Source organism: Leptodactylus fuscus, chromosome 1 (assembly GCF_031893055.1).
Source record: "Leptodactylus fuscus isolate aLepFus1 chromosome 1, aLepFus1.hap2, whole genome shotgun sequence".
In the NCBI taxonomy this organism is placed as follows: domain Eukaryota; kingdom Metazoa; phylum Chordata; class Amphibia; order Anura; family Leptodactylidae; genus Leptodactylus; species Leptodactylus fuscus.
This window is the reverse complement of record NC_134265.1, coordinates 243,532,571-243,546,622: the sequence shown is the minus strand read 5'-3', so window position 1 is coordinate 243,546,622 and position 14,052 is coordinate 243,532,571. Positions and strand designations below refer to the sequence as shown.

Here is a 14,052-nt window from a genome sequence, read left to right as displayed (position 1 = left end):
CAGTGGCCCCCACACAGTGTTATATACCACACAATAGCCCCCACATGGTATTATATGCTCCCGAGAGCCCCCCTACCAGAGCTGGTGCTATTATCATCTCAGACCACAGAGTATAATAATTAGAGGCACAAGGGAAGTGACTAAAAATAACAAACACTTACCTCACCTCTCTGGGGCATCCTCGCTCTTCTTCTGCCTTGCGACTGAGGTCCTGTTCCTCAGACGTCACTGCTGGGGCCTGTAATTGGGCCTCAGCGGTCACATGGGGAGTGATTATGTCATTATGCTGGAGCATCACACGTAACCGCTGGGGTCCAATCACAGGCCCCAGCAGTGAGGCCTTGGGGAGCAGGACCTCAGTCATCAGGCTGAAGAGCTCCAGAATGGATGACTATAAGTCAGGGCAGGTGACTTCAAGAATTTTTTTAATCACCTCCCTTGGGCTGGCATGTATTGTAAAGGGCATGGCGATCTCGATTACCAGTATGTATAGTGGTCGGGGAACCAGGAATAGAATGGCAAAGCATACCCTTGGTCTGCTACTTCATAAAGACATGGGGAGCCAGGACCAACTAGATAAAAGAGATGAGCTTTTATAAATAGAGGCAGGGGGCATAGCTAGGGTTTTCTCTACTGCTGTTGATCATCCCCCTTGTATATACCCCTCAATGGAAGTAGCATCTAGTTATCCATAGTAATTAATGGCAGGGATGTAATAACCACTAGTTTAAAGGTTTGTCAGGTTTCAGTAAATAGTAAATAAATGTTATTGTTTGTGTAATGAAAAGATATACAATTGTGCAATATACTTTGTGTTTCATTTCTTTGTGGTTTTCTAGATATGTTTTTGCTTTCATTCTTTATTGCAGTGGATGAAAATCAGTCCATGGTCATGTGATGGGCAGTTCATGGTCATGTGATGAGCACACAGTAATCACAGCACAGTTTTAAAATCTTAAAAATCATGAGGAATTGAAAGTTTAATGAAAAATTGCTCAACTTTTTTATATTACACAAACAATAACATATTATCTATAACTAGACAACCTCTTTAAAGTGTAATTAAACTTTGGAAAATCTTTTGCTTTTCTGACAGCATTTGTGTCATAAATAATTTTTTTTTTTTGTATACCCTGTTAACAAATCTTGTCCCTTTCTGTGAAATCCTTCATTCTTTCCCTAATATCTGTATTTAGTGCTAGGATTGGCAGATTTATATGTAGTTGTAGCATCCATCCTGTCTGTGTTTCTACTGGTGAACTGCAATCTTGGTGTCATATGAAAGGTGAGAATCAAATTTTTCACACAACATCAGCATTGTAGGTGTTAAACTGCCTGAGATGTAACTGTTTCCAACCAGCCTCAGCTTCCTTGTAATATACAAAAGACCACCAATCCGTACACTTAGGGTGCATTCACATGGAGTAAATGCGGCGCGCAATGCGCCGCGTTTACGGGACGTTTGTGCCACGTTTTTGACGGTGCATGTTTGCAGTCGCATTAACGCCGCGTTAACGCGACCGCAAACATGCACCGTCAAAAACGCGACGCAAACGTCCCGTAAACGCGGCGCATTGCGCGACGCGTTTACTCCGTGTGAATGCACCCTTAGTGAAAGCTGTGCATAGATTTCAGCTCTCAATACGTAGAGCAGCAAGGGAAAGATTAAAGAAGGACACGATTTCTCAGAAAGGATACACAATTTTTAATAAAGTATTTCACAAATTATAATTTCACAAATACTGACAGCAAATGAAAACTTGTACAAAAGGAATAGGAGTCCATCAAAGGTTACGTAATTGTTTCTTATGGTCTACGTTTTTGGAAGGTGTTGAATCTCTCCAATAAATTTTAAGGGGAGAATGTTAGGGAATAGCCAGATGATAATTCCCCAGAAGCTGCTGGTGAACCCTGGAGGGAGGGGCACAAGGGACAGTGAGCCCTAAACTGAAGCCCCCCGCTTTCCCTTCCTATTGCCAGGCCCTATCCTAGTTGATAGGCGACAACCACGAGGACAATCCCTCCCTGAATACGTGAAACAAAACGCAGACAAGATGTACAACAACAAAGGGAGGTCAGGTAGCCAGGGTTCGGGAACAAGAGAGCGATGCAGTGCCAAATCGGAGTCAAGAGAATAGTCAGTAGGAAAGCCAGAGGTCAAGGATTAGCACACAAGTAAATAACAGCAAGCGATACCAGAAAGCAAGGGCAATAACCGGCACCAGTGTGACTGTGAGCCAAGACTAAATAGGGAAGGAAGAACCCGCCCAGAACCTGACAGGAAGAAAGGCTGTCAATCACAGGCAAGACAGATTAACCACTTAATGAACAGAGGCAACCTTGGCAGAAGACGGGTGTGGTGCAAATCCAATTAAGGACTAGAGCCGTGTTCACACAGTGCAACTAAAAACCTTAAGCAGATTGTCAAACTGCACACGCCTCCGGCGCCGCAGCATGCGAGCAGAGGGCGGCGCAGAGGCCCGAACAGGCAGAGATGTTACAGAGAATCTCTTTAATTCAGATGTTGGAGGACATCTAGAGTATTAGATTTATACAGGTTGATGTGATTTTTTAATATTGTAGTAAATTTTAAGTAAAATGTTTTAAACTGGTCTTAAAGAGGACCTTTCATATCCTATACGATGTGGCCTAGTGTGTACTGCTGCAAACTGACAGTGTGCTACATTCAGCTGGCATCAGTTTCTGAGATATGTGCCCTGGTGCCAGTGATATCAGTGCCGTTAGTTGTGGCTACTGTTATATCACTGCACTGTCAGAGGGACCAGCATCACAGCTCAGCTTCATCGCTGGGCGGGAGGAAGACCATCCTTTATAGCACAAGTCTATAGAAGAGTACCATCAGGGGGGGTGTCTCTCATTGAGTTGTCAGGACAGCCCCTGTAACAGTGCAGTAATACCAGTAGCTGAAGCAGCAATAATATCTCTGGCACTTGGGCACATACTGAATTCAGCTTTGCAGAGGTATATAATATCTCACATATTACAGAGCATGAAAGATCCTCTTTAACCACTTCATTCCCAGGCTATTTTCTTTTGTTCAGGAGCAGACATATTTTTGTTTATTTTTTCCGTATATGTGGTTTTGAGGATTATAACACTTTTTTTTCTTTGAATTATTCAAATAATTTATGCTTAATTTTTCTATTTTTTATTTTGTTTTTATTTTTCCATGTTTTTTCTTTATTTTAATTTCCAAAAAAATGTAAACAAAAAAGAAAGAGAACTGTCCTGTTTCTGTTTTGTAAATTTTTCATATTTAGTAGCGCAAAGTGCTACAAAAAAAATCAAATAGTTTTCCCGCTCTGTTATGGCCATTTTTACTTTGGTGATACTTATTGTTGTGCTGCTGGAAGCAGGGCTAGAATCTGTCATGATTTTTTTTGTTTTTTTTGTTTACACATTGTGCACCCCCATAAAGCTATAGTAGACCTTTAAGTAAGGGGGGCATTTTAACTTTTTTTTTTTTTTTTTTTAATGATTTTATGATACATACAGTTCCAGTTACAGGAAGAATACAGCCTCTTATACTGTACCACTGTGTGTTCTAGAAAACATCTCATTTGCTGGGTCCCAATAGTGTAAGAGACCTAAGAGATCAGTGAAGGGCTAATACCCAGGACCCAGGGCTGATTAACTGTTTGAAGGGACCATGGTGCTTTTTAGAGTGCTATGACCCCCTTCACTTTTACATCACACAGGATCTGTTTTATAGTGGCAATGTAATTACAGTATGTAATAATAGTGCATGGCTGCGGTTGGGGAATGCTGTAAATAATAAAAGGGGCCCACAAAGTATAATATCTCACTCAGAGCCCACAGTGGCTCCACACAGTATATTATGCTCCATAATGGCCCCTCATGCAGTAAATTATGTTCCAAAATGGCCCTCACACAGTATAATATGTTCCTCAGTGACCCCCACACAGTATAATATGCTCCACAGTAGTCCCCACACAGTATAATATGCTCCAACAGTGGCCCAAAACAGTATGAATTGCTCCCAAGTGTCCCTCTAGAGTCGCTTCAGGTGAACCCTATGAAATTTGATGCGCTATCCAGTTCTCTGCAGCATTCTCTTCGGTCCTCGGTATTCTCTTCAGCCTGCAACTGTGTTCACGCAGGTCATGTGAGATGCACTGACGTCATTATGCCAATGTGCCTCACATGACTGCTGGTGCACAATCACAGGTCCCAACAGTGACCCCTGGGGTGTGTGATCTCAGTCACAGGCTAGAAGAGCCTGGAAGAAAATGCTGGGATCCGCCAGAAGCCCAGGAGAGGAGAGTATAAGTATTTATTATTTTTAATCACCTCCTATGGGCAGGTTACTATTGGAAAGGAGCCCAATGACATGCCCTTTCCATTAGAATATATATATATATATATATATATATATATATATATATATATATATATATATATATGTTCAGGGAACCAGGCTTTTCCAATAGCATGATCGCTATCATGGTGCTGCAGGGTCGGCCATCTCCAGCTCTGGGCCCAGTCACAGTTGCAGGGGATCGATAAGTTTCTGATCACGTGACCATGAACTGATTTTTAAGAAGAATGAAGGAAACGAAGCAGAGATCTATAAAATTGTGAAGAATTGATACAGAATGTATACTGGAAAATTGTACAACTTTTTATTATACAAATAATAACACTTGTCTCTCAATAGTGATCTGAAAGTGGACAACCTCTTAAATTCTTTCAAATTTTTGAAAACATTGTAAGTTGAGACCATTGTATTTATGAAAAACTAATATTGGTTCCAAAGACCATAAAATTTAACCAAAGGGGGAAACCAAAGTTTGATTCAGGTGACAAGAGACAAAGAGACTGTTATGGTCTAATTAGATATCAGATGAAAAGAGGGAATTTTATCCCACTTGTTACACAACCCACTGCTGTTGCACTGATGTATTGGAAGATTTTACAAGATGTCAGGTGCTGCTGTTGTGTGTGTGTGTACATGAGGAGTAACACTATAAACTGTAGACCACTTCCTGACTTCTGCCGTAGTAGTACAGATGTTGGATCTTTAAATATTGCACCTGAACGTTGTAAAAACAGAACTCAGAAGTATATAGCAATGTTGCAGTTTTTTTAAATTCCATCCTGTACAATTTGTCCCACAAAAAATAAGGTCTGATATGGATGCAAAAGTAAAAAAAAAGTTATGACTTTTAAAAAGTAGGGAGAAAAAAATGAAAATTCATAAATGAAAAATGTCAGCAGCTGGATGGAGTAAAAGTGTTTGCGGGTGTACATGAGGAGTAACACTACTTCTGGCTATTATTTGACTTGTAGCCTGCATATTTTAGCAGTTCCCCTCTTAAAAAAGACCTTTCAACAACTCAACCAACTCCAGTTCTTAGTATCTGTTAATAGGTGCTGCACCACTGATTCCAACGCATTTGGAGTTTTTTCTCTAGCTCCCACAGTTCCTGAGTAATTAATGCAGTTAGTTTTTGTGCCTGATATGCTACTTAGACTCTGCACTCTGCATAAGGGCAGGAACAATCAAGGGGGGTGTGACAAGACCCCCAATCAGAAGTGGACAGTGTGAGAGTTGACACCACCCACCTAACAGTACAGAGCCTAAATAACAGATGAGGCACCAAAACTAACTACACTGCTTGCACAGAAATGAAGGTGGCTATAGAAAAAAAATTAAACTGGTCCAGAATTAGTAGAACCTACTATATTGTGCAAAGACCCTGACATGGTGAGGTGGTCAAATGTCCTATTTATGGCTCATTTTCTAATTGTCATTTGTCCCTAATATTATTGGTGCAGATTTACATCCATGATGTCTCTATGGATAACCTATGGAAAAAATAGGCAGGTCTGCTGGGTTAACATGCTGGATTCTGGTGACAGAATGACAATCCAGCCTCACGAATATGTAGGTTAGGGTAACCCAAATCATATAGATTTTTTTCCTTGAGAATTCCTATTGATGTTTTTTGTTATACAAATGATCTTTATGCAGCAATGAGGGCGTTATCACATCTCTTTGGAGCAACAGCAATGTCATTGTTGCTCTAAATAGCTAATTTTCTTATTACAATTGGCAATGGGGGCACCAATTCACAAGTGGAATATGTCATTTGATTCAGGTGACCCTAGCCTAACTAGCTGCAGGGATGGGTTGATATGCTGGACTCTGGTGACAGACTCCCTTTAACTCTCTTTCATTCAAAAACATAATGGAGGACATAATAGAGAAGTACTAAGCAGCATTGAAGGGAATAATGCACTTGCGATGAGATGGGAAACTTACTGTTATCTGCATCAGCCTCTGTCTGTGTCTTTCACACTCACTCTGCTGCTCCCTCTCCCCTCTTGATAGACTTCTATGGAAAGCTGTAATTTGATCCTTCAGTGAGCAGACAGTCCATCGTTGAGAGTCTGACACTAGGGTCACACCTGCAATTCTGCTTTCCATTCCTCAGGTCCGCTTGGGGACCTGAAAAACAAAAACCCGATTCCCTTAAAAAGCGGTTACCCATGGAAACCCATGGACCCATAGAATATAGTGGGGTTTCCGCCCAAAAAGAGAGAGAAAAGTCCTGCTTGAAGTTCAGGAAGAAGCATTTACTTTGATAAGATATATTACAAAGTTTCCTTGTACTATTGATTTATTCAAAATTTGTTGCAAGACTAGTGAACATTTAAGAATTATTACTTGCAGTAAAAAATGCCCTTCGATAATAAAGTTTTCCCAAGTCCTGCAGGAACATATGGAAGAGAGAAGTTCTTGTGTTCTTGTTCTTCACCCTTATTCTCTTTCACTACTGCAATGTGCGCTTGGGGTTTCTATCTTAGTTTAGAGGCAGCCAGTGTCAGAGCTCAGAATCACAGCCTTTGCCTGCTTCTGCCTGACACCGCCCTCCTGACAGTAAAGAGTCTAAATAAAATATGAAGTACTAAAACTAACTGCACTGATTGCTTGGGAATGGTGGGGGCTAGAGAAAAAATCCAACTGCGCCAGAATCAGTGGAGAAGCGGCTATTAATAGATGTAAAGAGTTGGACTTCTTGGAGGTGGTGAAAGTCCTCTTTAGATACTAGTAATACAGAGAAAAAGCACGGCACCATAAAACTGGCATTATCATCTTTGGATATGAGAATGTTGCTCTATAGCATATATTTTATGCTGTATGTAATATTATTTATGTTGTCCAAAAAAAGACACTTTGGCACACTTGTCCATAGAAATTAGAAATGTGATCATCCAGGTGTTTTTTTCATATTTAATACCACTTTTTTCTGTGTGCTTTTTGGAAACATATTTCTTACATTTTCCATATTTTCTATGGGTTAAATATTCTTCAAAGTGTAACGTTCTCAATCAATACTTTTTCATAAACTTTTTTTGTGATGGTGAACCTATGACATTGTGTGTGTGTAGGGGGGTGTACTGTGGAACATATAATATTGTGGGGTGCATACTGTGGAGCATAATACTGTGTGGGGGCCTACTGTGGAGCATACAATACTGTGTGGGGGGACCTAAAGTGGAGCATATAATACTTTGTGGGGGCCCAAAGTGGAGCATATAATACTGAGTGGGGGCCACTGTGGAACATATAATACTGTCTGGGGGACACTGTGGAGCATATACTACTGTGTGAGGGCTACTGCAGGGAAGGTTGTACTGTGTGGAACCCTTTCACTATATCACACATTATCTGTTTTATAGCAGAGGTGATGTTAGTACAGGCTGTAATAACATTACACAGTCACTATAAAACAGATTCTGCGTGATGTAAATAGCAAACATTAATTGTTCAAAAGTACCACATGACTATAATTTATGGGACCGTAATTATCCACAATTGTGGGTCAACACAGTTTTAAGGTTAAATTGCCGTGTTGGCAATAATTTAGCGTGGGTTTTAGGTTGCATTTTGAGCACTCGGTCTCTGAAAGGTTCACCGTCACTGGCTTAGGCTATGCCTACTTTCTGTGATGATTGTCTAGCTTAGGCTCTACCAGTTCACAAAATTATAGGGCTTGGTGAGCATGACCCAATTAAAAATCACGATTAATTGAAAATAGTACCTCAATTATAATTGATGAATGATTATTCATGTTTTACATATCACCACCTCCAAGACCCCAAGGTATAGTTTGACAATATAATATGTCATAATTTGGTGCATTTTGGTGCATTGTTTTCAGGTATTGTTTGTGTTAAAATTTTCAAGCGATATATTCAAGCATATAGGTATGCAAGCAAAATTGAAACTTTTACCCAGTAAACTCTGCGTCTCTTTGACAGTCCAAAAAGTGAGGCATGAGGAGATTCTTCCTCCTTTCTTCAGTGTATATTTGTTGTTTCCACCCACCACTTCAGAGAGGACTGCAATTTCCAGATACATCATGTATTGGAGGAAGCTGCTGAAAACTACTGAATATAAGTTTCATAATGGCCAGAAATAGTGTTTTGCTGTACACATGGCAGCTTATCCTGAAATATTAAATGAATAAAACAGAAATGGAAGATTGTTTTTATAGCTAGCATGGCACAGCACTATATTACTGACTTTCTTACTGCTGACCATAAGTCAACATAAATTGTATCTACAGTATTACGGCAAGATGGTTAGTGAGCTGGAAGGGATCTTAATCTGTAGTTCTGACGTTTGACCTGACTTTATTTTAACTATTCCTGAACTTTGACTGTTTTGACCTCTGATGTTGTTACCCCTTTTGTGTCACTGTCAACCTTTCTTGACCTCGTGGCTTTTTCTGCTTCCTATGTCTGTGTCCAGCAGTTCTTCAGTTTGTTTTCTACCTGTTGTCATAATGCATACCACAGGAATTTCTGCTAAGGACTCAAAGTACAGTCAAAATAACCATGGAAGAAAACTAAGTTACCATAAGCTTTATCAAGACCAGCGTTTTCTTATTATCACCTGTCCCTGTGAACGATGCGCCTAGTTTCTAATGAGACGCATTTCTGCTCTGGGTGTTTGTGCCAGGTCATTTCTGGTATAGTATTCAGTCATGTTTTACACCAAAAAAAATGCTGTCATTATGATAAATCTGTTGGGGCTAATGGTCCCAACTCCTGTCCCCATCATGATACCCTTTCTGAACATGGTTAGGACAACCTAAAAACACCAATTGCAACACTTTTTGTTGCATTTAAAAAGTTACAAACCACCAGTTTGTGACTTTTTCATGCCAGAAAACTGAGGTAGATAATACAGATTCCCCATTGTGTTTTCTATTTTTACTCTTATTAAGGCTCAGCAGTATGTCTGCTCATTTTTCTGAATCATTTTATGTATTTTGCTATGTTTACAGGTTATGAGCTAAAGATAGGCCTGAACAGCCTTTAAAAAGGCTATTCAGGTGCTGCTATTTGTAACCCCCCCCCGTTTTTGTTAATTACCTTGGTAATCTATATGTAAATGAGCTTGATCATGCACTGCTGCCTCCAAGCCCGCAACCTCCTGCTTATTCATGGCAGTTTTATTGAAAACTACTGCGCACGCTCCAGTGCCATATTTCCATAGAGATCATTGCGAGCTGGAGCATGTGCAGTAGCACGCCGGAGGGAGCACCACTGTGCACGCGTGTGCCTTCAATAGCTTTCAATAGAAACCGCCATGAATAAGCAGGAGGAGGGGGGCTTGGAGGCCCACCGTGCATGATCAAGCTCATTTACATAACGATTACCAAGGTAATTAACAAAAACGGGGGGGGGGGGGTCTTTTTACAAACTAATAGCAGCACCTGAATAGCCTTTTTAAAGGTTATTCAGGAATATCTTTAGCTCATAATCCGTAAATCTGCTGATAGAGCCCCTTTAATTAATCTTTTTTATAGGAACCAGGTCATGTTGTATATATAGTTGAATCTGTGGGCATCATGTTAGGAGGAGAATAGGAGGACCTGAGTAGACTGATATACAGTTTTGCAGGAAAAGCTTCAGTATGACTTATTCATCTAAATCTCTCTATTTTTTTTTATATGTTCAGGAGTCCAGTGGGTGGTATTACACATTGATTTTGCAATGGAATTGCCACTTAAGCAATTCCCAATTAGTGCTATTTCCAAATTTGCTGCAGGCAACTGTTAGGTCAAAGACAGCAACAAGTTACCTATAATCTAATGCCATTCTGGTTAGCCTACAGTAACTCCAAAGGTTTCCCCCAGAGCCTGCCACAAGATAAGCACACAGCTGATAATAAGATAAGTTTTGAGAACAGAGCCAAATTACAATGTATTAGACATCTGTGAAGTCTCAAAGCCAGTTTAAATAGCATGCCTCAGCTCAGGACTGGACAATGAGATAGCATTAGCTCTACGTCTCAAAGCTGTGGCTGGCTGCAGACCCAGCTAGAGTTTGACTGGTAGACATGACAGCCTTAAACTATCAGCTGAAAACAGCACTTTACTGAAGAGTATGATGGATATAAGTAGGATTCTTAACAGGTTGCCAGTCTACACAAGATGGCTTTGAATACAGAAATAACTGTAAATCACTGTGTAGGATCACCCACTGGACTCCTCCACAGAAGATATGGAGAAATACATTTAAAATCCAAGTTCCCTTTAAATGGGTTTTCTGGTGAAATGTTGGAGTCCATCTCAAGGTTTGATTTTTTTTCTCAAGCTTGTATCTACTAAATTTCAGGTTACAGAAAGAGGGAGGCCTTGCTTGGCAATTTTATGCTTGATAAGCTACACCTCTGACCCCACCCACACCCCTTTGAGAGTATACTGCTCCCAGGTGGTCCAACACAGTATAGTGTTACCTTGTGGCCTTTACATAATATAATTTTGCCTTATGGCCACCACACAGTGCAATGTCTAGTTCTTGTAGCCTCTCCTTGTTGTTTAGATTGCTAATCTTTTAAAAACTGGAAAAATAAAATCGTTAGAGTTATCAATATCTGATTGGTAATGCTCCGACCCTGGGACCCCCACAGACCAGCTGTTTGAAGAGACTGTAGAGTTTGAGTGAGTGCTAGAGCTTCGGATATGTAGGATCCCTGGTGTCAGACCCACACCGATCAGATATTGATGATATATCCTAAGGATAATCCCAGAAACTCCCTTTAATAATATATCAGTATATATATGCAAATATAAAGTTCTAAAATCTAAATCTGAAAATATGGAAAATCAGATTGTTTTGCTATTTCTGGATTTTAATTATATTAATGGATAAAGATAGGGAGCACAGGGATGATTTTCTGCTTTTACTGAGTGACTCAAACATTTCTTAGGAAGAGGTGTTTTTGTATTTGTATACTGTCAGAAGTTCTAGATAGAGTATGTACTCTGTGTGGACATAGAGTATAGAGATTTCCACTGCGTTATTCTAGGAAAAGAGGCTAAGCACATTACAATTCCTAGTAACAGCTGATGACCATCTGACTTTTTTCTTTGAGGTTGATTTAAAGAATAACTAACTTTCAAACAATTTTTGATTTTGTGCCAGTGTTTGTGTCACTAATACATTTTGTAATATACTTTATTAACAGATTTTGGCTCCTTTCCCTTAATCCTGTGCTAAATCCCCTTTCTGTCCCTTCTTTAATTTTTCCTTGTTTGTCTCTCTGCCTCTCATTGGAGTAAGGGTTTATAGGCTCTTGTGTAATGGAGGAAAACTGCGCCTGGTTCTCACTTTATGTCTTGGGTATTATGAAATGTAAAACAGTGCATTAGGTGTCATGCCATCTTTCAGAGGACACCAAGATGGCATCTCTCCCTGTATTAGTTCCAGAGATATCTTTTGTTGACAACAGAAGCCGGGTTCACATCTGTGCCCCGGCCTCCACTTTCAGGTTTCCGTCTTCTGCCGACATGGCAGACAGTGTCCGGCTGTGAGCGCCAGTGAGCGTTTTGTGCTCTCTGCGGTGAAATTGTTTTTTTTTAACCGGACACAGTCCTGCATGTCCGACTTTGTGTCTGGTTAAAAAAAAGAACCGGTTTCACCACGGAGAGCACAAAACACTCACGGGCGCTCACGGCCGGACACTTTCCAAACCCATTCAAATGAATGGATTTGAAAACTGCCTGCAGGTTTCCGTCTCCTGTTCAGTTTCTTGGGCAGGAAACGGAAACCTTCAAAACGTAGACAGGGGGCCCGTGTGAACCCGCCCATAGTTAGGTTTAGGAGCAGCTGTAGTTGCATATAAACATTTCAATCCCAAATATGTTTTCACTTTATGTTATCTCTGGAAATACTATAGGGAGAACTGCAATTCTGGTGTCATATGAAGGATATGAATCTAAGCTTTCATATGACACCACTATTCTACATTTCATAAAGCTCGAGATATAATTGAATGAAATGACCCCCGAGACTGAGATTCTCTGCATTGCACAAGAGGCCTTACATACTGTATGCAAATGAATAGCGGTGTATAGCTGAAAATAGAGAAATGAGGATATAATAAACTACCAAAATTCATTAATGAAGTATATTGCAAACTTTTTTATTGACACAAATACTGCCAGAAAATCAAAAGCTGTTCGAAAGCTGAAGAGACGATTTTACTTATTTGTTAAAGTGGAAGAGGTCACATAAAATAAAAACATTGATGCTGGCTGGAACTCATTTATGTAATGGTAACAAAGGAAAATGTACAAATTATTTTTCGAAATATAGTAGAGTTAGTAATGTTAAAAAAAAAGTGACTACGTCAAAGGAGGTATCCAATTTGGACAACCTTATGTGAAATTACAAGCTGGAGGGGATTCATTGCTGGTTATTGTTGATGGAAGTTACAATGCAAAAGCTAATTTGACAAATGAAGAACTGCTTGGAGCCACTGGGGGAAAGGATGTTTAAAGAAACAGTAATCCTAGACGTTAATGCTTATACTAAACAAAAAAATATAGTTGCCATCACAGTCTGCTGCATTTTCTGTATGATTCTGGTCCAAACAGTCTTGAGGAATTCCTGCAACGAAACACAGGGGTTAATCTCTTGCTGATCTGTTTGATTTTCAGCTGGAAGCCAGCTGATGGGCTGGTGCTTATCAAAGGGGAGGAGTTTGATTAACTTTTTGTCCTACTGCTGACAGAGCAGAGGGGGGAGGCTCCTGCTGCATCCACTTTTCTTACAGGACAGTGAGGAGCAAGAGCCTGGCACAAATAGAGATTTCTTTATATATTTCTCTTGGATACACTCAGAAGTATACGTTTTTTGTTTCCTGTTTTTTCCTTTTCTTGTTCATTTTAAGTGATAGAAAAGGCATTTTTTCCATAAGCATAAGGCATATGCAAAGGGCTTGTCTACAGAAGTCAACCCTTTAAGGGTGTTAATATCACATATAAGTGTCATATTCACGTTTTATTTATGTTTTCTCGATATTTTTTTCTTGTACGTCCAGAAAAAGTGGAAAAGAAAAAAATACAAGCAGCAGGTATCTGTGACGCAGGCATCATACATCCATTGAACTAAGTACACCTTAAGCTAACAGGGAGGGTGAAAGGTAGCAGTGTTTGAGCTGAATCTGTGTTTTTAGACGAAGCAGCACCTTTTGAATGAAAGCACGCTTATACCGACTCCTTAAGAAGTTTAGACTACAGAGCTGTCTCTAAAAACTGGCCCCCCTTCAGCTGAGTCCCATATGTTTCTTTTGGCATCGACCCTGTGTCTGCTTGGCTGGCGTTAATGCAGGGATATTAAATTGATGAAACACAGAGCTCTTGATCCTTTTCAGTGGGGCTTCTATTTAAGTAATGGCAAGCTAGGGCTCTGTCAACCACCTGCAATTGTCCAAGAGAAAAAGGAGGGAGTTATGAAAAGTGAGCGAATAGGAGAGGATGAGAGGAAAATTCCTGAAAACATTTCCAATCTTTTCAGACAAGAGAGGTAGATATATTCTGGATTTCTGACTGCATTATAAAAGAGAAGTGCATAATACATAACTTAGTAGATTCACATACAAATAGTTGTAATAACAGTATGAGAAATAGAACAATAATAAATATATATATGGAAATTTTCACTAAAAATGAATGATAATGAATTAATTAGGTTTATGTAAAGTGA

At 39.8% G+C, this 14,052-nt stretch overlaps 1 protein-coding gene across 1 annotated transcript in view; it reads left to right on the top strand.

Annotated features, from left to right (window-relative positions):
- Nucleotides 1-14,052, top strand: part of ADAMTS3 (ADAM metallopeptidase with thrombospondin type 1 motif 3) — a 187,046-nt gene that overhangs the window by 46,494 nt on the left and 126,500 nt on the right. The gene's annotated exons all lie outside the window — the stretch shown is intronic.